The 24810-nt window shown below is 39.8% G+C and overlaps 1 protein-coding gene across 1 annotated transcript in view; it reads left to right on the top strand.

The window, feature by feature from the left end:
* ADAMTS17 (ADAM metallopeptidase with thrombospondin type 1 motif 17) overlaps nt 1–24810 on the top strand; it is a 351240-nt gene that overhangs the window by 31653 nt on the left and 294777 nt on the right.

Below are 24810 nucleotides of genomic sequence, written 5' to 3'. Positions count from 1 at the left end.
GCCGGTGTGGGGTTGCATAAACTGCCTTCGGGCTGAAGGAGCGCGTACCTTTCTCAATCCATTAGCAAGTCATAGATCAAACTCCTTGTCACTGGGTTTGGACAGAGCTGGACAGTGAACCGGAGGGGAAAAGCCCAAGAAAGCTGGGAATGTTCCCGCCCAGTTGAGCAGAAAATATCAGGCGTCATTGGTGGTCAGTGATGGTGGCGTGGATGCAACCTGGGACCAGCTGTGAGGGGCCAAAGGCCCCAGGAGAGGCCTTGCCCACATCTGGCGTGGGTGTGGATCTCACACCCCATGGATGTTTGGAGAGGGGACAAGGGGCTTTTCTTCTCTCCAAGGAGACAGCCATTATTTAGAGACAGAGCTTATAGTCCAGGGTCCCATGGATCCCTTAGGGAATCTGTGCTTGGCCTTCTGGGCCCTTGAAAAAGGGATGAGCATTCTCTATGTCAACATTTAAAGAAGTACAACTTTCTCCCAGAAAATAAACTGTTATCCATCACTGCCAAGGGCGGCTGCTGCTTTTCCGACTCTGCTTTTAGGGGAATTTTGATTTCATCGACCGCCTCTTACCTCCTGACCTTGACACGGAGGTGCTTCTTCCCTGTATGGGGCTGCCCGTTGATGGTGGGAGCGCTCGCTGAGCACTTGGGTTTCATGCCTGTTCTGTCCTGGAGGGTGTCACTGAGTCACATTTGGACTGTTGGTTCCCTTTCTGAGCAGCGGTTAATCATTCTGTTGGTATGGAGTCTTCAGAGCAACATGGAGGTAGAGGCCCTCAATTAATGTCTGTTTGGGGCCTTGTTGGCTGGTCCTGAATTTAAAAACTGCCTTTTCAGTATAAATATGCATTTCCTGGTGGTGACGAACGTCTTGCTGTTCCAGTGATGTGAGCATCCACGTTCCAAACCCTACAGGGAAATGTGTCCCTTGCCAGCAGGCTGTCTGCCCCCAATCTCCCCCATTTCCTCTGCTTAATGCCCCTCCCTGGGGCTGCTCCTGGATGGATCTTTGGGTCCCTGCACGTACCACATGAAGACAGAGATCTTTCACTGATCACCTGAAGACTCCGAGGAACAGTACAGCTACTCTTTTCTCCAGTTCTAATGGCACACTCCCTCATGAGGCACTTAGGGAGTCCATTTGAGAGCCCATCCGAAGATGTTCCAAGTGCATTTCTTCTCCCTCTGTGTTCACGTGATCCTGGACACTCCGGTGGATAGTGGGGGAGCGTGGAGAAAGAGCTCCAGGAAATGTCTGAGTCCCACAGACTCTGGGTACCCTGGGCCAGGGTGGGCTAGGAGGGGGCCCAGGGCGGGCTAGGAGGGGGCCCAGGGCTCTGAGAGGATGGGGTGAGGGTTGGGAACTCACCGGGGAATGGGGTGAGCTGTGAATGTGGCTGGACTTCAGTGGGTTTACAGGGCAGATTGTTCCAGAGAAGGGGGGCAGCTCATGCTGTCTGTTCCTTCATACACTGTTGCATGCCTGCCACCTTCTCAAGATCTAGGGCTCAGAGATCTTGTAGCCAAGGAGAGGGCTCCATGGTGGCCAGGGTAGTGAGTGCAGAGACCAGAGTCAGTCAGGCCTGCCCTCGAGGACTGGCTTAAAATGCACACATATCATGTGATCTTGAGCAGGTACCTCTCCTTCAGATTTGGGCCCCCTCTGAGATTGTCACAGAGACCCCATCCTGAGGCTGGCCACAGTATGGTCACTGGCAGACAGCTGGGGGGCAGCAGCAGCAGGGGAATGTTCTGTTGGTATGCAGCTTCCAGCCCTGGTGGAAAATGGAGATCGTGTGGTGATAAACGTCCCTTGTTTGGGGACATCTGTGTTGTGAAAAATCACAGTGTTCCCCAGCAAAATGCCCTGCTTGTAGTAAAGGCCTGGCAATTGCTAGATTTGGGGACACAGTGACTTGGGATGAAACAAGAGCAGGGACTCATGGCCCTGAATCTAGTGTGGCTTCTTCACCTCGTCTGACCAGGATGCTGAGCATCTAACGGGTGTGTGCCCAGGTGGGTGAGACTTGTCCCTGCATCCCAAGGGTGGTGTTTCCTGCTGCCCTGTTCGGCTGCAGTGGGGACTCCATTCTGGATCATCCAGTGGAGGAAGTCAGCTGGGAGGGGAAGCAGTGCAGAGCTGGGTAGCTAAGCCAGGGTTCTGTTTTCCTTTCCCAGGACTTTTTTTTTCTTCATGATTCCATTGCTGACAATACAGACTTCTTGAAGATATTCCAGTTTCAACCATATTTTTTTTTGAATTTTATTTTATTTATTTTTTTATATAGCAGATTCTTATTAGTTATCCATTTTATACATATTAGTATATATATGTCAATTCCAATCTCCCCAGTTTCAACCATATTAAAGAGTAGTTACTTGGAGTTCTGATATACCAGTAACTACCTAAAAAGGGAAGGCATTTAGCAATAGCAGAAGAAGGAAACTGTTCAAGTTGCAGGAAGAATATAACGCTCATTTACTTACCGCCAGTGTGAATGATGCAGGCAATTTTTTTTAGGAGGCTGAGACTTTGAGCAGCATTGAATGATGGCATTTGGCCACTTGCTTTGTCTCTGGGGAGTCTGAGATTTACAACTGTCATCTTCTGCTTTTTTCCCTTCCAGTTGTCTGTGACAAGCAGCCTGTTACAGCCTATATTCCAGACAACTGAACATCATTTCTGGCTGCCAGATAAAATAAAATGTTTTAAAATAACTTTTTGACAAAGTTCTACTATAAAACATCTTGTGGGGTGTGTGTGCGTGCGTGTGTGTGTGTGTGTGTGTGTGTGTAAATTGTCTGTGTATGTGGAGAAAAAAGTAGGAGATTGTTCTCTTCTAGGGTGTAATGTTTTTGGTAATACATGTCACTGAAAAGTTGTTTAAAAAGTGAGATTTTTGCAAAGTGAACCAAATTTTAAATTAAGTACATGAACTTACCATTTTAAGGAAATCTGGAGTGAATCCTTCTGTAAAGGGGAGAACTTTTTGGCAGGATGTGGACCAGTTTCTCATAATGTGCTTGTTGGTTGCTTCTGTATTTTTCATAAAAGAGCATAATTGTTTATCTAGGTCAGATCTATGGTTATTGGGCCCTGTTAGGGCATTCTTATGTATGGTCAAGATTATTACTCAGGTGTGACCACAGCAGGTGTGCACGGCTGTATGCCAGGTTTAACTGGTAGAAAAAAAAATTATTGTCTCATGTGAAAAGTGTATCAGGTAATATGAGCTTCAGTCATGACTGGACTGAAGCTTAAGTCATGACTAGACAGGACTACATTTTTTTAGTAATGTAGCTGGAACTTTGTTGCTTTCTCCTGCCATCACTTGCCTCTGTTTCCCTCTATCTTGGTTTCATTCTCAGGCAGGTCTCTGACAATATGAAAAGTGGCTCCTGTCCCCTGCAACTTATGCAGTTCTTAGTGTCCAGGAACTCAGTCACATCAGACTTCATAAAATGACTTGCAGGGTCCTGCTTGGGTCACATGCTCATCCCTGGACCCAGTCACCATCTGAAGAGTGGCATTCTCTCTTCTGTCCACATAATGTGGTCAGCATGTGGTATTTGGGTGGGGCTGCTGATAGAAGCGCCATCGATTTTGTGTGGTCCCAAGTGGCAAGGAGGCATTCTATTGTCATGATGGGGCAAAGCTACAGATGCCCCCTAAGATGGCATAGATCAATGTGTCAATCTCTGCCTTTTTCTCCTGAGCAGACTCCCGAGGTGGCCTTTACCCAGGGGTGTCTGTGAAGTGCTGCTCAGTCCCTGACTCTGTCCTCTCTTAGCCGCCTTCTCCATTCTCCCGAGGGCAGTGGAGCAAAGAAGTCATGTTCAAGCTGGGGGCTATGCTTAGGTGAGAGGCTGTTCTAAGAGTGTTGCTTTAAAAGAGCCTATGCTCTTGTAGGAGGCTCAGGTGCATAAACCCAGGTTGGCTCAGGTAGTGTAGGTAGGTGCTTTGGACTTTGGAAATGTGGTAGGACATATGAGTTTCTACCTAGCTCAGCATGGGAGAAAACCAGCAAATTACTACATTTACGCCAGGATCAGTTTCTATTGCTATGTAACGAATTACCCCCAAAGCTTAGTGGCTTGAAACTGCCATTTTAATATGCTCTGTGGGTCAGGAATTCAGACAGAGCATGGAGGAACTAACTTGTCTCTGCTCCAGTGTCTCAGCCTCACCTGGGAAGACCTGAGGTCTGGGGACTGGAGTGATCTGGAAACTCCTTCACTCACATGTCTGGCACTGGGGGTGAATGACTTGAAGGTAGAACTACCAACTGCTAGTTCTTGTTTGTATTAACAGTTTATTCCTTCTTGTTGCTGAGTAGCATTCCATCACATGGATGATCCAGTTTGTTTATCTGCTCACCTGTTGATTAACATTTGGGTTGTTTCCAGTTATTGGCTATATAACAAGTAAAGCTACTATGAATATTTGAGTCTTTTTACAGACTTAAAATAATTCCTGGATAAATATGTAGTTGAGGAATGGCTGGATCATAAAGTAGTTGTATGTTCACCATTTTAAGAAACTACCAAACCGAGTTCCAGAGTAGTCATACCATGTTATATTCCCATCAGTGCTTTATGAGAATTCCAGTTCTCCACATCTTTTCAACACTTGGGATAGTCTTTTTAGGTTCAGCCATTCCGATAGGTTTGTAGCAGTATCTCATGTGATTGTAACATATTTCTTCTTTGGCAATGTGTCTGCATAAATATTTTGCCCATTTTTTCTCATTGTTGAGATTTGGGAGTTCTTTGGATACAAGTCGTTTATCAGATAAATGTTTGGCAAATATTTTTTTGAGCTCATACAGTTTTTTGTTTTGTTTTGTTTTGCGGTATGCGGGCCTCTCGCTGTTGTGGCCTCTCCCGTTGCGGAGCACAGGCTGCGGACGCACAGGCTCAGCAGCCACGGCTCACAGGCCCAGCCGCTCCGCGGCATGTGGGATCCTCCCGGACCGGGGCACAAACCCGTGTCCCCTGCATCGGCAGGCGGACTCTCAACCACTGCACCACCAGGGAAGCCCCTTTTTCCTTTTATTTTGGTAGATTTTTTTAATAAGAGCTTTAAAAATATAGCGTATGTACCATATAGTTTACCTACTTAAAGTGTACAATTCCATATATCACAGAGCTGTGCAACCATAACCATAACTAATTTTAGAACATTTTCATCATTCCAAAAAGAAACTCTGTATCCATTAACTATCACTCCCCATTATCCCCAAACCCCTCAGCCCTAGGAAATCAATCTACTTTCTGTCTTTATGGATTTGCCTGTTCTGGATATTTCATATAAATGGAATCATACAATATGTGGTCCTTTGAGACAGGCTTCTTTCACTTATGATGTTTTCAAGGTTTATCCATGTTGTAATATGTATCAGTACTTTATTTTCATTGCCAAATAATATTCCATTGTATGGATATACTACATTTTGTTTATCCATTCATCGATTGATGGACATTTGAGTTGCTTAAACTTTAAGGCTCTTATGAATAATGATGCTATGAACATTCATGTACAAGTTTTTGTGGGGGCATATATTTTTATTTATCTTGGGTATATGCATAGGAGTAGAATTGCTGGGTCATATGCTAACTCTGCATTTAAATTTTTGAGGAATTGCCAGACTGTTTTCCAAAATGGCTTCACCATTTTACCTTCCCCCTGGAATGTATGAGGGTTCTAATTTTTTAACTCGCTGACAATTGTTATTGTCCATCTTTTTGATTAGAGCCAATCTAGTGGGTATGAACTGGTATCTCATTGTGGTTTTGAATTGCATTTTCCTGCTGTGTAACAATGTTGAGCATCTTTTTATGTGCTTATTGGCTATTTGCATATGTTCTTTGAAGAACTGTCTATTCAGATCCTTTGCAACATTCTAAAATTGGGTTGTCTTATTGTTGAGTTGTAGGAGTTCTTTATGTATTCTAGATACAAGCTTCTTATTAGATACTGTTAATTATCATTATTTGTGGTAGTTAAGTTCTGTAAAGTTTCTGTGAACATTGAATTGCCAGATACTGAACCATTGCTCCTGGGGGAAATACAGGGTTAGGTTCCTGAGAGCTTCTGGTCACAGTTTCATCAACCAATCCATACATAACTTTGTCTTAGGTATGTTTCTGTTTAAAGATACCTTATTTAATGTACATTGTTCATTCATTAACATCGAACTAATGGGCAACAGCACTATAGCTCATGTCTGAATGAAGTTTATCTGTAAAGCACATCATAGATGTGCTAAGCCTTCTTAGTAATGCTAGATAGCTCTTCAGCTTTACCCTTAGGAGCCATTTGAAATAGCAAAATCGGAAGGCAGAGCATTGCTGTTTGACCTCAGCTGGGAATGTGCATGTTGGGTGACTCAGATTTTTTTGCCACTCTGCAGATGTCCGTGAATGACTGTGAAAGTTTTATGAGTATTGATTTTGGGTTTTCTTATACATTTAAGCAAATAGGTGAATTTGCAAACATGGAATACGTAAATAATGAAAAGTGACTGTATATGATTTATAAAAATTTTCTATTCTGTACTTGCTTTTTACATTCTTGATGATATCCTTTGAAGCTCCCAAATTTAATTTTGATGAAGTCTAATGCTTTTGATATCATATCTAAGAAACCATTACCTAATCCAAGGTCACAAAGATTTACATTTATGTTTGGTAGTTTAGCTTTCACAGTTAGGTTTTCTCAGTTATTTTTTATATATGGTGTGAGGAAGGAGTCCAACTTCATTCTTTTGCATGTTGATATCCAGCACCACTTCTTGAAAAGACTATTCTTTCCCCATTGAGTGGTATGGCACTCTTGTCAAAATTAATTGCCCCAAAATGTATAGGTTTATTCCTGGACTCACAGTTCCCTTCCACTGATCTATATGACTATCCTTATGCCAGTACCACATGGTCTTGATCACTTTAGGTATGTAGTAAGACTTGAAATTGGGAAGTGTGAGTCATTCAATTTTTTTTTTTTTTTCTGTTGTTGTTATTCTGGGTCCCTTGAATTTCCATATGAATTTTAGGATCAGCTTTTCAATTTCTGTAGAGAAGCCAGGTGGCATTTTGATAGGGATTGCATTAAATCTGTAGATCAGTTTGGGAAGTATTGCCATCCTAACAGTATTAAGTCTGCTGATTCATAAACATGTGCATTTAGGTATTCTTTAACTTCTTTCAAAGAATAAGATTTTCACTTCTTTTGTTAAATTTATTCCTAAGCACTTTATTCTTTTTGAGGCTAATGTAAAAAGTTGTTTCTTAATTACATTTCTGGTTTGTTCACTGCTACTATAGGAACACAATAGAGTTTTGTTTATTGATCTTGCATCCTTCAGTCTTGCTGAACTCATTAATTAATTCAAATAGTTGTAGTGGATTCCTTAGCAGTGTCTGTATACTAGGTTGTGCTATCTGTGAATGGAGATGGTTTACTTCTTCCTTTTCAATCTGGATGCCTTTTATTTCTTTTTCTTGCCTAATTGCCCTGGATAGAACCTTCAATGCAATGTTGAATAGAAATGGCAAGAAACAATATCCTTCTCTTGTTCCTGGTCTTAGGAGGAAAGGATTCAGTCTTTCACCATTGAGGATGATGTTAGTTGTGTGTTTTTTGTAGATACTCTTTTTCAGGTTGAGGACATTTTCTTTATTCCTAGTTTGTTGAGTATTTGTCTTTTTTTGTTTCTTTTTAAATCATGAAAGGGTGTTCAGTTTTGTCAAATGGTTTTTCTGTATCTGTTGAGATGATCATGTGGTTTTTGTCCTTTACTGGTATTAGATTGGTATTACATTTTTTGAATTTTGGATGTCAAATCAATTTTGCACTCGTGTGAAAAATCCCATTACCATTATATATAACAATTGTCATAGTATATATTCCTTTTTATATCTTGCTGGGTTCAGTTTGCTAGTATTTTTTGAGGATATTTGCATTTATATTTGTTAGAGATAATGGTCTGTAGCGTTTTTTTTTTTTTTTTCTTCTTGTGATGTCTTTGTCTGGTTTTGATATTAGAGTAATACTGACCTCATAAGATGAGTTTTGAAGTATTCCCTTCTCTTGTAATTTTTTGATAGAATTTGTGAAGAATTGGTATTAATTCCTGTTTAAATGTTTGGTAGAATTTACTGCTAAGCCATCTTTGCCTGGCTTTTCTTTGTGGGTGGTTTTAAAATTACTGATTCAAACTCTACTTATAATAGGTCCATTCAGAGTGTATTTTCAGTAAGTTTTTGTAGTTTCTGTCTTTCTAGGAATTTGTTCATTGCATCTATGTTACCTAATTTGTTGACATACGTTGTTCACAGTATTCCTTTATAATCTTTTGTATTTCTGTAAGATAAGTGGTAATATTCCCTCTTTCACATGTGAGTCTTTTATTTTTTTTCTCCCTTGGTCATTGTAGCTAAATGTTGTTAATTTTGTTGATTTTTTTAAGGAAGCAACTTTTGGTTTAGTTGATTTTCTCTTATTTTTCTATTATTTCAATAATTTTTTTCTCTAATTTTTATTTTCTTCCTCTTCTTTGGATTTTGATTGCCCTTCTTTTCTCTAATGTCTTGAGGTAAAAGGTTAAGTTATTGATTTAAAGTCTCTAAGTATTTTGTTGAATTATCTATTTCTTTCTTCAAATTTTTTTTGTTTGTTTTTCATATATTATGGGGTCCCGTCAGGTGCACGTAAGTTTATAATTGTTTCATGTCCCTGATGAATTGACTCTTTTATCATTAATAACATCCACTTTATTGCCAATAACACTTTATGTTTTATTATCTAAGTTGTCTGGTATTAATACAGCCACTCTAGCTTTCTTATGGTTGCTGTTTGAATGATATTTCTTTTCCATTCATTTACTTTCAACCTATTTGTATCATTGAATGTAATGTGTGTACGGTGTCTACAGCATATGGTTGGATTTTTAAAATCTATTCTGCCAATCTCAGTTGGTTAATCCACTCACATCTAATGTTATTATTGACGTAGCTGCATTTATGTCTGCCATTTTTTGTTTTCTATACGTCTGTTACCTTTTTTATTCCTCTATAACTCCATTTCTGCTTTATTTTTTAATTTAATGAATGTTTTCTAGGGGTAACATTTTAATGCTTTTAATTATTATGTTACTATATGTTTTTGAAATGTTTTCCTAATGGTTGTTATAGGACTTACCATATTATCTTTTTTTTAACATCTTTATTGGAGTATAATTGCTTTAAAATGGTGTATTAGTTTCTGCTTTATAAGAAAGTGAATCAGTTATACATATACATATATATACCAATATCTCGTCCCTCTTGCGCCTCCCTCCCACCCTCCCTAGCCCACCCCTCTAGGTGGTCACAAAGCACTGAGCAGATCTCCATGTGCTATGGGGCTGCTTCCCACTAGCTAGCTATTTTACATTTGGTAGTATATGTAAGTCTATGCCACTCTCTCACTTCGTCCCAGCTTATGCTTCCCCCTCCCCGTGTCCTCAAGCCCATTCTCTATGTCTGCATCTTTATTCCTGTCCTGGCCCTAGGTTCTTCATAACCATTTTTTTTTTTAGATTCCATATATATGTGTTAGCATAAGGTATTTGTTTTTCTCTTTCTGACTTATTTCACTTTGTATGACAGAGTCTAGGTCCATCTACCTCACTACAAATAACTCAATTTTGTTTCTTTTATGGCTGAGTAATATTCCATTGTATATATGTGCCACATCTTCTTTATCCATTCATCTGTCGATGGACACTTAGGTTGCTTCCATGTCCTGGTTATTATAAATAGAGCTGCAATGAACATTGTGGCTATTATAAATAGAGCTGCAATGAACATCTTCTTTATCCATTCATCTGTCGATGGACAATTAGGTTGCTTCCATGTCCTGGCTATTATAAATACAGCTACAATGAACATTGTGGTACATGACTCTTTTTGAATTCTGGTTTTCTCAGGGTATATGCCTAGTATTGGGATTGCTGGGTCATATGGTAGTTCTGTTTTTAGTTTTTTAAAGGAACGTCCATACTCTTCTCCATAGTGGCTGTATCAGTTTACATTCCCACCAACAGAGCAAGAGGGTTCCCTTTTCTCCACAACCTGTCCAGCATGTATTGTTTGTAGATTTTTTGATGATGGCCATTCTGACTGGTGTGAGGTGATACTTCATTGTAGTTTTGATTTGCATTTCTCTAATGATTAATGATGTTGAGCATTCGTTCATGTGTTTGTTGGCAATCTGTATATCTTTTTTGGAGAAATGTCTATTTAGGTCTTCTGCCCATTTTTGGATTGAGCTGCATGAGCTGCTTGTCAATTTTGGAGATTAATCCTTTGTCAGTTGCTTCATGTGGAAATATTTTCTCCTGTTCTTAAGGCTGTCTTTTTGTCTTGTTTATGGTTTCCTTTGCTGTGCAAAAGTTTTTAAGTTTCATTAGGTCCCATTTGTTTATTTTTGTTTTTATTTCCATTTCTCTAGGAGGTGGGTCAAAAAGGATCTTGCTGTGATTTATGTCATAGAGTGTTCTGCCTATGTTTTTCTCTAAGAGTTTGATAGTGTCTGTCCTTACATTTAGGTCTTTAATCCATTTTGAGTTTATTTTTGTGTACGGTGTTAGGGAGTGTTCTAGTTTCATTCTTTTACATGTAGCCGTCCAGTTTTCCTAGCACCACTTATTGAAGAGGCTGTCTTTTCTCCATTGTATATTCTTGCCTCCTTTATCAAAGATAAGGTGACCATATGTATGTGGGTTTGTCTCTGGGCTTTCTATCCTGTTCCATTGATCTATCTTTCTGTTTTTGTGCCAGTACCATACTGTCTTGATTACTGTAGCTTTGTAGTATAGTCTGAAGTCAGGGAGCCTGATCCTCCAGCCTCGTTTTTTTTCTCAAGATTGCTTTGGCTCTTCAGGGTCTTTTGTGTTTCCATAGAAATTGTGAAATTTTTTGTTCTAGTCTGTGAAAAATGCCAGTGGTAGTTTGATAAGGATTGCATTGAATCTATAGATTGCTTTGGGTAGTATAGTCGTTTTCACAATGTTGATTCTTCCAATCGAAGAACATGGTATAACTCTCCATCTGTATCATGTTTAATTTCTTTCATCAGTGTCTTATAATTTTCTGCATACAGGTCTTTTGTCTCCTTAGGTAGATTTATTCCTAGATATTTTATTCTTTTTGTTGCAATGGTAAATGGGAGTGTTCCCTTAATTTCTTTTTCAGATTTTTCATCATTAGTGTATAAGAATGCAGAGATTTCTGTGCATTAATTTTGTATCCTGCTACTTTACCAAATTCATTGATTAGCTCTAGTAGTTTTCTGGTAGCATCTTTGGGATTCTCTATGTATAGTATCACATCATCTGCAAACAGTGACAGTTTTACTTCTTCTTTTCCAGTTTGGATTCCTTTTATTTCTTTTTCTTCTCTGATTGCTGTGGCTAAAACTTCCAAAACGATGTTGAATAATAGTGGTGAGAGTGGGCAACATTGTCTTGTTCCAGATCTCATTGGGAATGGTTTCAGTTTTTCACCATTGAGGACGATGTTGGCAGTGGGTTTGTCATATATGGCCTTTATCATGTTGAGGTAAATTCCCTCTATGCCTACTTTCTGTAGGGTTTTTTACATAAATGGGTGTTGAATGTTGTTGAAAGCTTTTTCTGCATCTGTTGAGATGATCATATGGTTTTTCTCCTTCAATTTTTTAATATGGTGTATCACATTGATTGATTTGCCTATACTGAAGAATCCTTGCATTCCTGGGATAAGCCCCACTTGTTCATGGTGTATGACCCTTTTAATATGCCGTTGGTTTCTGTTTGCTAGTATTTTGCTGAGGATTTTTGCATCTGTGTTCATCAGTGATATTGGCCTGTAGTTTTCTTTCTTTGTGACATCCTTGTCTGGTTTTGGTATCAGGGTGATGGTGGCCTCGTAGAATGAGTTTGGAAGTGTCCGTCCTTCTGCTATATCTTGGAAGAGTTTGAGAAGGATAGGTGCTAGCTCTTCTCTAAATGTTTGATAGAATTCGTCTGTGAAGTCATCTGGTCCTGGGCTTTTGTTTGTTGGAAGATTTTTAATCCCAGTCTTAATTTCAGTGCTTGTGATTGGTCTGTTTATATTTTCTATTTCTTCCTGGTTCAGTCTTGGAAGTTTGAGCTTTTCTAAGAATTTTTTCATTTCTTCCAGGTTGTCCATTTTATTGGCATATAGTTGCTTGCAGTGATCTCTTAGGATGCTTTGTATTTCTGCAGTGTCAGTTGTTACTTCTCCTTTTTCATTTCTAATCCGTTGATTTGAGTCTCCTCCCTTTTTTTCTTGATGAGTCTGGCTAATGGTTTATCAATTTTATTTATCTTTTCAAAGAATCAGCTTTTAGTTTTATTGGTCTTTGATATTGTTTCCTTCATTTCTTTTCCATTTATTTCTGATCTGATCTTTATGACTTCTTTCCTTCTGCTAACTTTGCAGGTGTTTTTTTTCTTCTTTCTCTAATTGCTTTAGGTGTAAGGTTAGGTTGTTTATTTGAGATGTTTCTTGTTTCTTGAGTTCGGATTGTATTGCTGTAAACCTCCCTCTTAGAACTGCTTTTGCTGCCTTCCCTAGGTTTTGGGTCGTCGTGTTTTCATTGTTATTTGTTTCTAGGTATTTTTTTCTTTCGTCTTTGATTTCTTCAGTGATCTCTTGGTTATTTAGTAGTGTATTGTTCAGCCTCCATGTGTTTGTGTTTTTTTACAAACTTTTCCCTGTAATCGGTATCTAGTCTCATAGCGTTGTGGTCAGAAAAGATGCTTGATACGATTTCAATTTTCTTAAATTTACCAAGGCTTGATTTGTGCCCCAAGATATGGTCTATCCTGGAGAATGTTCCATGAGTACTTGAGAAGAAAGAGTATTCTGTTGTTTTTGGATGGAATGTCCTATAAATATCAAGTAAGTCCATCTTTTTTAATGTAACATTTAAAGTTTGTGTTCCCTTATTTATTTTCATTTTGGATGTTCTGTCCATTGGTGGTAGTGGGATGTTAAAGTCCCCTACTATGTTTGTGTTACTGTCAATTTCCCTTTTTATAGCTGTAAACATTTGCCTTATGTATTGGGGTGCTCCTATGTTGGGTGCATAAATATTTACAATTGTTATATCTTCTTCTTGGATTGATCCCTTGATCATTACGTAGTGTCCTTCTTTGTCTCTTGTAATAGCCTTTATTTTAAAGTCTGTTTTGTCTGATATGAGAATTGCTACTCCAGCTTTCTTTTGGTTTCCATTTGCATGGAATATCTTTTTCCATCCCCTCACTTTCAGACTGTATGTGTCCCTAGGTCTGAAGTGGGTGTTTGTAGACAGCATATATACGGGTCTTGTTTTTGTATCCATTCAGCCAGTCTGTGTCTTTTGGTAGAGCGTTTAATCTGATTACATTTAAGGTAATTATCGATATGTATGTTCCTATTATCATTTTCTTAATTGTTTTGGATTTGTTATTGTAGGTCTTTTACTTGTCTTGTATTTCCTGCCTAGAGAAGTTCCTTTTGTATTTGTTGTAAAGCTGGTTTGGTGGTGCTGAATTCTCTTAGCTTTTGCTTGTCTGTAAAGGTTTTAATTTCTCCATCGAATCTGAATGAGATCCTTGCTGGGTAGAGTAATCTTGGTTTTAGGTTTTTTTTCTGCATCACTTTAAATATGTCCTGCCAGTGCCTTCTGGCTTGCAGAGTTTCTGCTGAAAGATCAGCTGTTAACCTTATGGGGATTCCCTTGTGTGTTATTTGTTGTTTTTCCCTTGCTGCTTTTAATATTTTTTCTTTGTATATAATTTTGGATAGTTTGATTAATATGTGTCTTGGTGTGTTTCTCCTCGGATTTATCCTGTATGGGACTCTCTGTGCTTCCTGGACTTGATTGACTATTTCCTTTCCCATATTAGGGAAGTTTTCAACTATAATCCCTTCAAATATTTTCTCTGTCCCTTTCTTTTTTCTTCTTCTTCTGGGACCCCTATAATTCGAATTTTGGTGCATTTAATGTTGTCCCAGAGGTCTCTGAGACTGCCCTCGATTCTTTTCATTCTTTTTTCTTTATTCTGCTTGTCAGTAGTTTTTTCCACTGTTTATCTTCCAGGTCACTTATCCATTCTTCTGCCTCCATTATTATGCTATTGATTCCTTGTAGAGAATTTTTAATTTCATTTATTGTGTTGTTCATCATTGTTTGTTTACTCTTTAGTTCTTCTGTGTCCTGGTGAAACGTTTCTCGTATTCTCCGTTCTATTTCCACAATTTTGGATCATCTTTACTATCATTACTCTGATTTCTTTTTCAGGTAGACTGCCTATTTCCTCTTCATTTGTTTGATCTGGTGGGTTTTTACCTTGCTCCTTCATCTGCTTTGTGTTTCTCTGTCTTCTCATTTTGCTTAACTTACTGTGTTTGGGGTCTCCTTTTCGCACACTGCAGGTTCGTAGTTCCCATTGTTTTTGGTGTCTGCCCCCAGTGTCTAAGGTTGTTTCAGTGGGTTGTGTAGGCTTCCTGGTGGAGGGGACTAGTGCCTGTGTTCTGGTGGATGAGGCTGGATATTGTCTTTCTCGTGGGCAGGACCATGTCCGGTGGTGGTGTGTTTTGGGTTGTCTGTTACTTTAGTATGATTTTAAGCAGCCTTTCTCCTAATGGGTGGGGTTGTGTTTCTGTCTTGCTTGTTGTTTGGCATCGGGTATGCAGCACTGTAGCTTGTTGGTCATTGAGTGTAGATGGGTGTTAGCATTGAGATGGAGATCTCTTGGAGAGCTTTCACCATTTGATATTATGTGGAGCCGGGAGGTCTTTGGTTGACCAATGTCCTGAACTCGGCTCTCCCACCTCAGCAGTACAGGCCTGACACCCGGCTGGAGCACCAAGACCCTGTCAGCCACCCGGCTCAGAGGAAAAGGGAGGGAAAAAAAAAAAAAGAAAGAAAGAAAAAATAAAATAAAGTTATTAAAATAAAAATAATTATTAAAAATAAAAAAATTTTAAAGTAATAAAAAAAGAAAGAAGGAAGGAAGAGAGCAACCAAACCAAAAAACAAATCCACCAATGATAACAAATGCTGAAAACTGTACTAAAACAAACAAACAAAAAACAGATAGACAGAACCCTAGGACAAATTGTAAAAGCAAAGCTATACAGGCAAAATCACACAAAGAAGCATACACATACACACTCACAAAAAGAGAAAAAGGAAAAAAAAATATATCGTTGCTCCCAATGTCCACAGCTTCAATATTGGGATGAGTCATTGTCTGTTCAGGTATTCCACAGATGCAGGGTACATCAGGTTGATTGTGGAGATTTAATCTGCTGCTCCTGAGCCTGTTAGGAGAAATACCCCTTTATCTTCTTTGTTCGCACAGCTCCTGGGGTTCAGCTTTGGATTTGGCCCCGCCTTTGCATGTAGGTTCCCTGAGAGTGTCTGTTCTTCGCTCAGACAGGATAGGGTTAAACTAGCAGCAGATTAGGGGTCTCTGGCTCACTGAGGCCAGGGGGAGGGAGGGGTACAGAATGCAGGGCAAGCCTGTGGTGGCAGAGGCCAGCATGACGTTACAACAGTGTGAGGAGCGCCATGTATTCTCCCGGGGAAGTTGCCCCTCAGTCACGGGACCCTGGCAGTGGCGGGCTGCACAGGCTCTCGGGTGGGAAGGTATGGGTAGTGACCTGTGCTTTCACACAGGCTTCTTGGTGGCTGCAGCAGCAGCCTTAGTGTTTCATGCTCGTCTCTGGTGTCCATGCTGATAACCGCAGCTCACACCCATCTCTGGAGCTTGTTTAGCTAGTGCTCTGAATCCCCTCTCCTCTCACACCGCGAAACAATGGTCTCTTGCCTCTTAGGCAGTTCCAGACTTTTTCCGGACTCCCTCCCGGCTAGCTGTGGCACACTAGCTCCCTTCAGGCTGTGTTCATGCAGCCATCCCCAGTCCTCTCCCTGGGATCTGACCTCCGAAGCCCAAGCTTCAGCTCCCAGCCCCACCCATCCTGGTGGGTGAGCAGACAAGCCTCTCGGGCTGGTGATTGCTGGTCAGCCCCGATCCTCTGTGCGGGAATACCTCCACTTTGCCCGCTGCACCCGTTGCTTGCGCTCTCCTCCATGGCTCTGATGCTTCTTCCCTGTCCACCCCCGTCTCTGCCAGTGAAGGGGCTTCCTAGTTTGTGGAAACTTTTCCTCCTTCACAGCTCCCTCTCCGAGGTGCAGGTCCCGTCCCTATACTTTTGTCTCTTTTTTCTTTTTTCTTTTGCCCTACCCAGGTACATGGGGAGCTTTTTTTGCCTTTTGCGAACTCTGAGGTCTTCTGCCAGCGTTCAGTATGTGTTCTGTAGTTGTTCCACATGTAGATGTATTTCTGATGTATTTGTGGGGAGGAAGGTGATCTCCACGTTTTACTCTTCCACTATCTTGAAGGTCTCACTCCACCATATTATATCTTAACTTCTCAGAATCTACATCAGATTTACTAATTTAATTCCAGTGAGATATAGAAACATTACCCCTATATTGCTCTATTCTCTTTCCTCTTTTGTGAACTATTATTGTTTATAAGTATATATCATAATATATATTTTATGTTTATATATTATACACATATCACAAACCCAACAATGAATTGTTGTTAGTATAATTTTTCTAAATTCACATAATTTTATGTGTATTAAAGAAGCTGAGAAAGGAAAAATCGAGCAAGTCTATAGAGTTTGTTATATCAACCTTCCTTTTCATCATTTCTTGCTCTCTTCATTTCTTCCTGTGGATTTGAGTTATCATCTGTTATCATTTTCCTACCCCAAGACAACTTTGCTAACACCCATCTCTTTTGTGCTTTTTTTGTCAAACACATTATCTTTCTCTATGTGAAAGGCCTGATAATACAGCTATGTAAATAATGTTTTATACAATTTCTTTTAAAATCAGTTAAGAGAAAAAGGGGAAGAAATATGCAATTATACTGTTTCTTTTAATTACATATTCAACTCTATTATTTTTCTTGTGTTTGTGGATATGAATTGTCATTTGGGGTACTTTCTTTTATTTATTTATTTTTTTATTTTTATTTTTTGCGGTACGCGGGCCTCTCACTGTTGTGGCCTCTCCCGTTGTGGAGCACAGGCTCTGGACGCGCAGGCTCAGCAGTCATGGGTCACGGGCCTAGCCGCTCCGCAGCATGTGGGATCTTCCCGGACCGGGGCATGAACCCGTGTCCCCTGCATCGGCAGGCGGACTCTCAACCACTGTGCCACCAGGGAAGCCCCTGGGGTACTTTCTTTTAGTCTGAACAACTTCCTCTAGTATTTCTTGCATGGAATGTCTGCTAGGAACAAATTCTCTGTTATTGCTTATCATAGAATATCTTTATTTCACCTTTGTTTTTGAAGGATAGTTTTGCTGAATATAAGATTATTGGTTGACAATTCTTTCGGCACCTTGAATATGTCATCCAACTGTCTCTGGCCTTATTGTTTCTGATGAGAAGTCAGGTGCTAATCTTATTGGCACCTTGTACATGATGAGACATTTTTCTCTTACTGCTTTCAAGATTTTCTCTTTTTCTTTGACTTTCATCATTTTTACCATATGTCTGGGTGTGGATCTCTTTGTATTTATTCTACTTGGATTTTGTTGAGTGTCTTGGATGAATCATGTTTTTCATCATACTTAGCAAGTTTTCAGGCATTATTTCTTCAAATTTTTTTCTATTCCTTTCTCTTTCTCCTCTCCTTCCCATTGAATTATGTTGGTGTGCTTAATGGTGTCCCACATTTCTCTGAGGCTCTGGTCATTTTCTGCTTTTCTTCAGATTGTATAATCTCTATCAATATATCCTTATATTTGCTGAGTCTTTCTTCTACTAGTTTAAATATAGTTTTAACTCCTGTAGTGAAACTTTCAGTTTTGTTATTGTACTTTTCAAATCCAGAATTTCAGTTTACTTCTTTAAAAAAAGTAATTTCTGTCTCTTTATTGATATTCTCTATTTGATGAGACATTGTCATTATAGCTTTCTTTACATCTTTAAGCATAGTTTCTTTTAGTTCTTTGAACATTTTTATTGTGGATGTTTTTAAGTCTTTGCCTGTTAAATCTGTCATCTGAGTTCTCTCACAGTTTCTGTGCCTGCTTTTTTTCCCTACGTGTGGGTCACACTTTCCTGTTTCTTTTTTGTGTCTCATAGTTTTTGTTGAAAATTGGACATTTTATAATAATTTCAGGAACCTGGATACTGGTTCCTTATCACTTCTTCAAAAGGTCTTCTTTTGTTGTTGTTTGCTTGTTTATTTGTTTAGTGATTCAGACTATTTTGGTGATGTCTTTTTTCCTTTAGTGCCACTCTCAGAGGGAGCAACCTGGGGCATATATGTACAGTCACCCTACATGACAGTGGTTTAATTGGGGTTCTCTTTGTCTCTTTCCCTAATCTCTCTAGTAAGCCGTCTGCCTTTTTGGTATCACATCCAGCTGGTGTGCTTCATTAATTGCTGAGTGATTGCTGTATTGTTTTCAACAGTGCCTGAGACATACATGGCTCTGCCGTTTGGCCCAACTAAATTCAGTAAGGGGTCATTTTTGTGGCAAGTCTCTGAGGTCTGTTCTAACCCCAAGAGGGCTCTCTTTTCCTGTTTTCTCTGATGAACTACCTGACCTGTCATTTATTGCTCTTTATTAAGAGGAGCTGCCAGCCGCATATTTGCTTATTGCTAAAATTGTTATTGTTTTCAAGAGTGCCTGTAGGCTTGAACTTCCCACACTTTATTTCAAATAATGCCAGTACTTTTGGGGAGGGCATAGAAGCTCTTTGATTTTATGGACTACCTCTGTATTGGGGGAAAATCTCTAAGCCACTACTCTGGACAATAGGCAGAGTTGGTAGTCTCTGGTCTTCTCAGCTTGCCTCTCCTGACATAGAATATCTGCCCTGTGAGCAAGCTTATATGAGGGTGATTGGTGCCCCCAGTATTTTCCTGGTCTAGAACCTCCTTCTTATGAGGGGAGCTGGGTGAAAGAATGGAATCTTAACCTTTTAGATGCACTCATCAGGAAATTAGAGTCTTCAATTTGGACTGGAGGAGATGAGAAATGATGGTGAACTACCCCTCCTGGTAAAGCACCATATCCTTTGATTGGCAGCTGAGGGGAGGAGGAGCTCTGCTTCTTTGTCATGTTCATCTGGAGTGGAGCTTCCATCAATCTGAGCTAGGATGGGAAGGAATGAGAGAGTAGTGGCTCAAATGTCAGTTTTCACTCTTGTCCTGAAAGTGGAACTCATGGGCTGCAAGAGAAAAGTGGTCAGTTTGGGAACCACAGTTGTCATAAAATGGCTCTTTCATGCTGTGGCAGGAACTCTAGAAATCTGAGGTTAGCTTGCCGTAGCAGCATAGTTGTGAAGGTGATTGACTGAAATTGGGCAGCATTGAAATGGATCTTCTGGAAGTGCAGTCTATGATCTAAGATTCCTTGAAGACTTCTCAAAGCAAGAGAGGCCTACTGTTGGGCATGACAGGGAGTGTGGGTTTTTTCTAATGCTGACCAGGGTAAGTGGCCCTGAAAGGGGACATTCAGAAAGAAAACTAATTGGTGTTATTCCCAGAGCTGGGAAACAAGTTGGTCACGGCAGTAGCAGCTGACCTCTGGATTCCTCTGGCTGGACTTTAATCTTCTCTCATGCAGCATCCAGGCAGGGAGTGAGTTGACCTGTGACGGGATCAGGGCCGCAACTGGTGGGCTTATGTAGCTGCTGGTGCCCTGTCCAAAGCTCCTGCTGGGCATGTGTAGGCAGATATGATTTCAAATCAAAGGCATATCCAGAGCTGATCTCAGACCACTGTACTGATTGATGATGCAGTGTGGTCCCCGTAGGTCAGGATCCTGCTACAAGTGACCTGGATTCTATGGTGGCAGAATTTGCCCTGGAAGATGGCTTGCTGGGCTGGTGACTTTATGTTGGTCTGCCCTTACAGGCTTCTAGAGCAGAAAATCAGTGTGATGGGTCTGGTTTCCAGGGATGCAGTAACTGGAATCATATCAGACAAAGAAACTGACCATGCACCTCGTGGAGGGAGGCATCCTCTCACAACAGGATGGCCCAAGGGCCACTCAGTACGAGCCAGTCTTGTGCAGTGGATGGTTGGCTCAGGTGTGCCAGGATCAGAGCAGAAGTGATGTGAGCCTGGCTCAGAAAGGACGTGCAATAAATATGGGTGAAAAGGACAAGAAGGTGGGGGAGGGAGGAGGTGAAGGGTCTATCCTGTCTCTAAAAGATAGGGCAGAGCAGTACCATAAAAAGAGAGAGCATGTGACTCCCCTGAATGTCCTGAGGAGGTACTGGGGCATCTCAGCTCCCAACATGTTGTCAGTGTCTGGACTTGCCACGTGGGAACGTTGTCTCTCAGGAATTGAATGCTGAGGTTGGTGGACTTATGGCTCATTGAGCTTCTTGTAAAGACTGTGCTACAGAGCTTAGGACAGTCCAAATGAGTTTGTTATAGGAGACCAGTGGCAGCAGATTAAAATAAATCACCCAGGATGTGGTGACACATTCAGATTAGGAGGCCATAGAAATGCTCTCTTATTAATCTCTGGATAACAAGGGCACTGCGCGCATTGCAAAGCATGCTTACAGCATGGCCTCGGGTTTCACCCTGCAACTATCAAGCGGTCCTTCCACTATAACCCGTATGAAGACAGAAAAAGGCAAAAACATATTTAGAAAAATGAAGGAGATAGGCAAACTGTTGTCAAAATTGGCAAGGACTTTCCACTAACTATAAAGAACAGTGGGCCTGGATTGGTAAGGGTAGTCAGTGGGCTTTTCAGAGTGGCCAAATCCTACCTGTCTGAAAGAGAGCCAGAAGAAATATTTCCCCATCTCTTGTTTGTCCTTGGCTTTGAATTTTAGAAGATTTATGATACTTAGGAAACTTGCTGGCTGTCCCTCTTGGTTTGGCATTAGCCATTGTTTTATAGCCATTCTACAGCTAACTCCAGGGCAGCCCTGGAGGGAGGTATGGCGGGAGGTATGTTGCTGGTACTTTGTATCTAGCATTGCCCTGTGGACAGAAGGAGGCCTGTAGATCCCTATTTAAGTGTCCCGTCAGTTCAGAATGTACAGTACTGCTCCCTGGGGAGGTACAGGATCCCACCACAGCCTGGTAGAGCCGACTACACAGATGCCTACTGAACATCGTGCTTGTCTGCCTGTCCTCTAGTAGCAGGTCTGAGATGGGATGCTGACTGTTGTGATCAAGGGAGACCTGTTCACCCAAGTCTTGGTGCTGGCTTTAGGTAGACCTCTCCTCATTGCAATTTGAGTATGTACAGAAAACCCATTTGAGGGTCTGAGTTCAAATACTATAGCCTGTAAGGGAAAGGATATGCAGAGAAAACATATCTTTGGAAAGGATTTATTTCAGGACCAGAATAAATTTTAGAAAACCGGTATCCTAATAGGATGTAAGAAGATAAGGCTTTACTAGGGAAAACAGTATGGAGTTTCCTTAAAAAAATAAAAATAGAACTACCATGTGATCCAGTGATCCCACTCCTAGGCATATATCCAGAAAAGATGAAAACTCTAATTTGAAAAGATACATGCTCCCCAATGTTAATAGTAGCACTATTTCTAATAGGCAAGACATGGAAGCAACTTAAGTGTCCATCAACAGGTGAATGGATAAAGAAGGTGTGGTGTATGTATACAATGGAATATTCCTCATCCATAAAACATGAAATATTGCCATTTGCAGCAACACGGATGGACCTAGACATTATCATACATTAGACATTATCATACATTATCATACTAAATGAAGTAAGTCAGACAGAAGGACAAATAATGTATGATATCACTTATATGTGGAATCTAAAAAATAATACAAGTGACTTTATTTACAAAACAGAAACAGACTCACAGACATAGAAAACAAACTTATGGTTACCATAGGGGAAAGGTGGGGAGGGATAAATTATGGGATTAACATATACACACTACTATATATAAAATAGGTAAGCAACAAGGATTTACTGTATAGCACAGGGAACTATATTCAGTACCTTATAATAATCTATAATGGAAAATAATCTGAAAGTACATATATATAACTGAATCACTTTGCTGTACACCTGTAACTAACATAATATTGTAAATCCACAATACTTCAATAAAAAAGAGAACATTTGGACCTAAACAGATGTCAGAAATCATAAAAAAAGAAGATAGGACTTTAAGAAGCAAAAGCCATAAGAACTTCAGAATGAGATGTAAAAACAGTAAACTTAAAATAAAAGGGAACTGGTGAGATAATGAAAGCTTATAAAACTAGTTTGCTGTAGCAGAATTAAAATCTACAAGGGAGGCACTACGGAATTGAAACATTACACATTTGAATTAGTGATGTAGAGAATAAATGTGACATGCTTCTTTGGGGGCAAAGGAAGGAAAGAATAGAGTGGTGAGAAAGGAAGTGATAGAAATGGGGTACAGAAAATGTAAGTCCAATTTTAGAATCTCTGTAGAAGGAACCCCTCTGCTCAAGTTAGGATAGGGGCATTCATCAAAGATTTTTAATGAATGAAGACTTTCTGGAAGGTTTAAAAAAAATCTCAGTTTACCAGATAAAAGGCTTACTGTGTTTTGATCAAAATTCATATACATAGGCCCACAGTTATTTATTCTGGCAAAATTTGTGAATTATAAGAATAATAGGAAAAGTTATACCAGTATTCAAGCAGACAAAACAGGTTACTTAAAAGAAACAAAAATCTGGCAGGCCTGAGTTGTCCATGATACTAAGTCCTAGAAGACAGTGGAGCCAGGACTGCAGTGTTGGGACAAGAAGTGACTGTGCAGGCTTCCCTGGTGGCGCAGTGGTTAAGAATCCGCCTGCCAATGCATGGGACACAGGTTCGAGCCCTGGTCTGGGAAGATCCCACATACTGTGGAGCAACTAAGCCTGTGCACCACAACTACTGAGCCTGCAGTCTAGAACCCATGAGCCACAACTACTGAGCCTGCATGCTGCAACTACTGAAGCCCACGTGCCTAGAGCCTGTGCTCTGCAACAAGAGAAGACACCACAATGAGAAGCCCACGTACTGCAACAAAGAGTAGCCCCTGCTCGCCACAACTAGAGAAAACCCACGTGCAGCAACGAAGACCCAGTGCAGCCAAAAATAAATAAATAAATTTATTTTAAAAAAAAAGTGACTCTGCTCCAAGAATATGACACTCAGACAATTTGTTGTTCACCTGTGAGGGCACCTGATGCTCTTAGATATGTAAGAGGTTAGAAACCATACACCCTGCTTGTCCTTCTAGGAAGGATTTCTTTAAAACATAATTGCAGTTGATTATGAGCTGAAGCAAAATTAAAAGATTAGAAATAGGGAGGGCATGATATAAAGAGTTGATGTGGATGATTGAAACTGGTTTAACAGAGTTAAGCCTAACTAACTGATGCAAATACAGTTCCAAATGGAAAGCAATAATTAAAAAGTTAAGGCAAGATCAAAGACTTCCCTTAAATGTAAGGGCTAAAACTATCATGGTCCTAGAAGAAAATATAGGAATAAATCTTTATGACCTTGAATTAGGCAATGGTTTCTTAGATATGAATGACATCAAAAACACAAGCAACCAAAGAAAATAAAGATAAATTGGATTTAATCAAAGTTAAAATATTTTGTGCTTCAAAGGATACCATCAAGAAAATTAAAGGATAACTCACATGATAGAAGAAAATTTCTCCAAATCATATATCTGATGAGGGACTTGTATCTGGGATATATCCTATAATTCAACTATAAAAAGACAACTCAATTGAAAATTAGACAAAGGACTTGAAAAGATAGTTCTCTGAAGAATATACATATAATTGGCCAATGATCACATGAAAAAATGCTCAGCATTATTAGACACCAGAGGAATGCAAATCAAAACCACAGTGAGATACCATTTCGTACCCACTTGGATAATTACAATAAAAAAGATGGACAGTAACAAGTGTTGGTGGAAATGTAGAGAAATTAGAACCCTCATATGGTGCTGCTGGGAATATAAAATGGTACAGACACTTGAAGAACAGGTTGGCAGTTCCTCAAAAGTTTAAGCAAAGGGTTACAACATGACCCAGCAGTTCTACTCCAAGGTATACACCCAAGAGAAATTAAAACATTTATTCACATAAAAACTTATACATGAATGTTCATAGGAGCATTAGTCACAATAGCCAAAATATGAAAACAACCCAAATGTCCATCAACTGATGAATGGAAAACAAAGTGGTATTCCATGCAATGGAATCTTATTTGGCAACAAAAAGGAATAAAGTACAGATACATGCTGGATGGATGAACCTTGAAAATATTTTCATAAGAGAAAGAAGCTAGAAACAAAAGACCACATATTAAATGATTCTATTTATATGAAATATTCAGAATAGGCAAACCTATGGAGAAAGAAAGTAACTAGTGATTTCCTAGGGCGGGGGTGGTAGAGGACGAAATGGGAAGTGGTTGCTAATGGGTATAATGTTTCATTTTGGGTGATAAAAATGGTCTATTTGTGTCATCATGGTTGTGCAACTCTGAAAATATACCAAAAGCTATTGAATTGTATCCTTAAAATGGATGAATTGTATGGTATGTGAATCATATCTCAATAAAGCTGTTGTAAAAAGTAAGGAAAGGTGTAAAATATAAAGTACTTTAATAATATTCTGTACCTCAAATTTAAGAAATATTTACAAATCAGAAAAGTGGGGGACTTCCCTGGTA

The sequence above is a fragment of the Phocoena sinus genome, chromosome 2, assembly GCF_008692025.1.
Source record: "Phocoena sinus isolate mPhoSin1 chromosome 2, mPhoSin1.pri, whole genome shotgun sequence".
Classification (NCBI taxonomy): Eukaryota; Metazoa; Chordata; class Mammalia; order Artiodactyla; family Phocoenidae; genus Phocoena; species Phocoena sinus.
The sequence above is the reverse complement of the archived record's forward strand: the minus strand, read 5'-3'. Positions and strand labels throughout refer to the sequence as shown.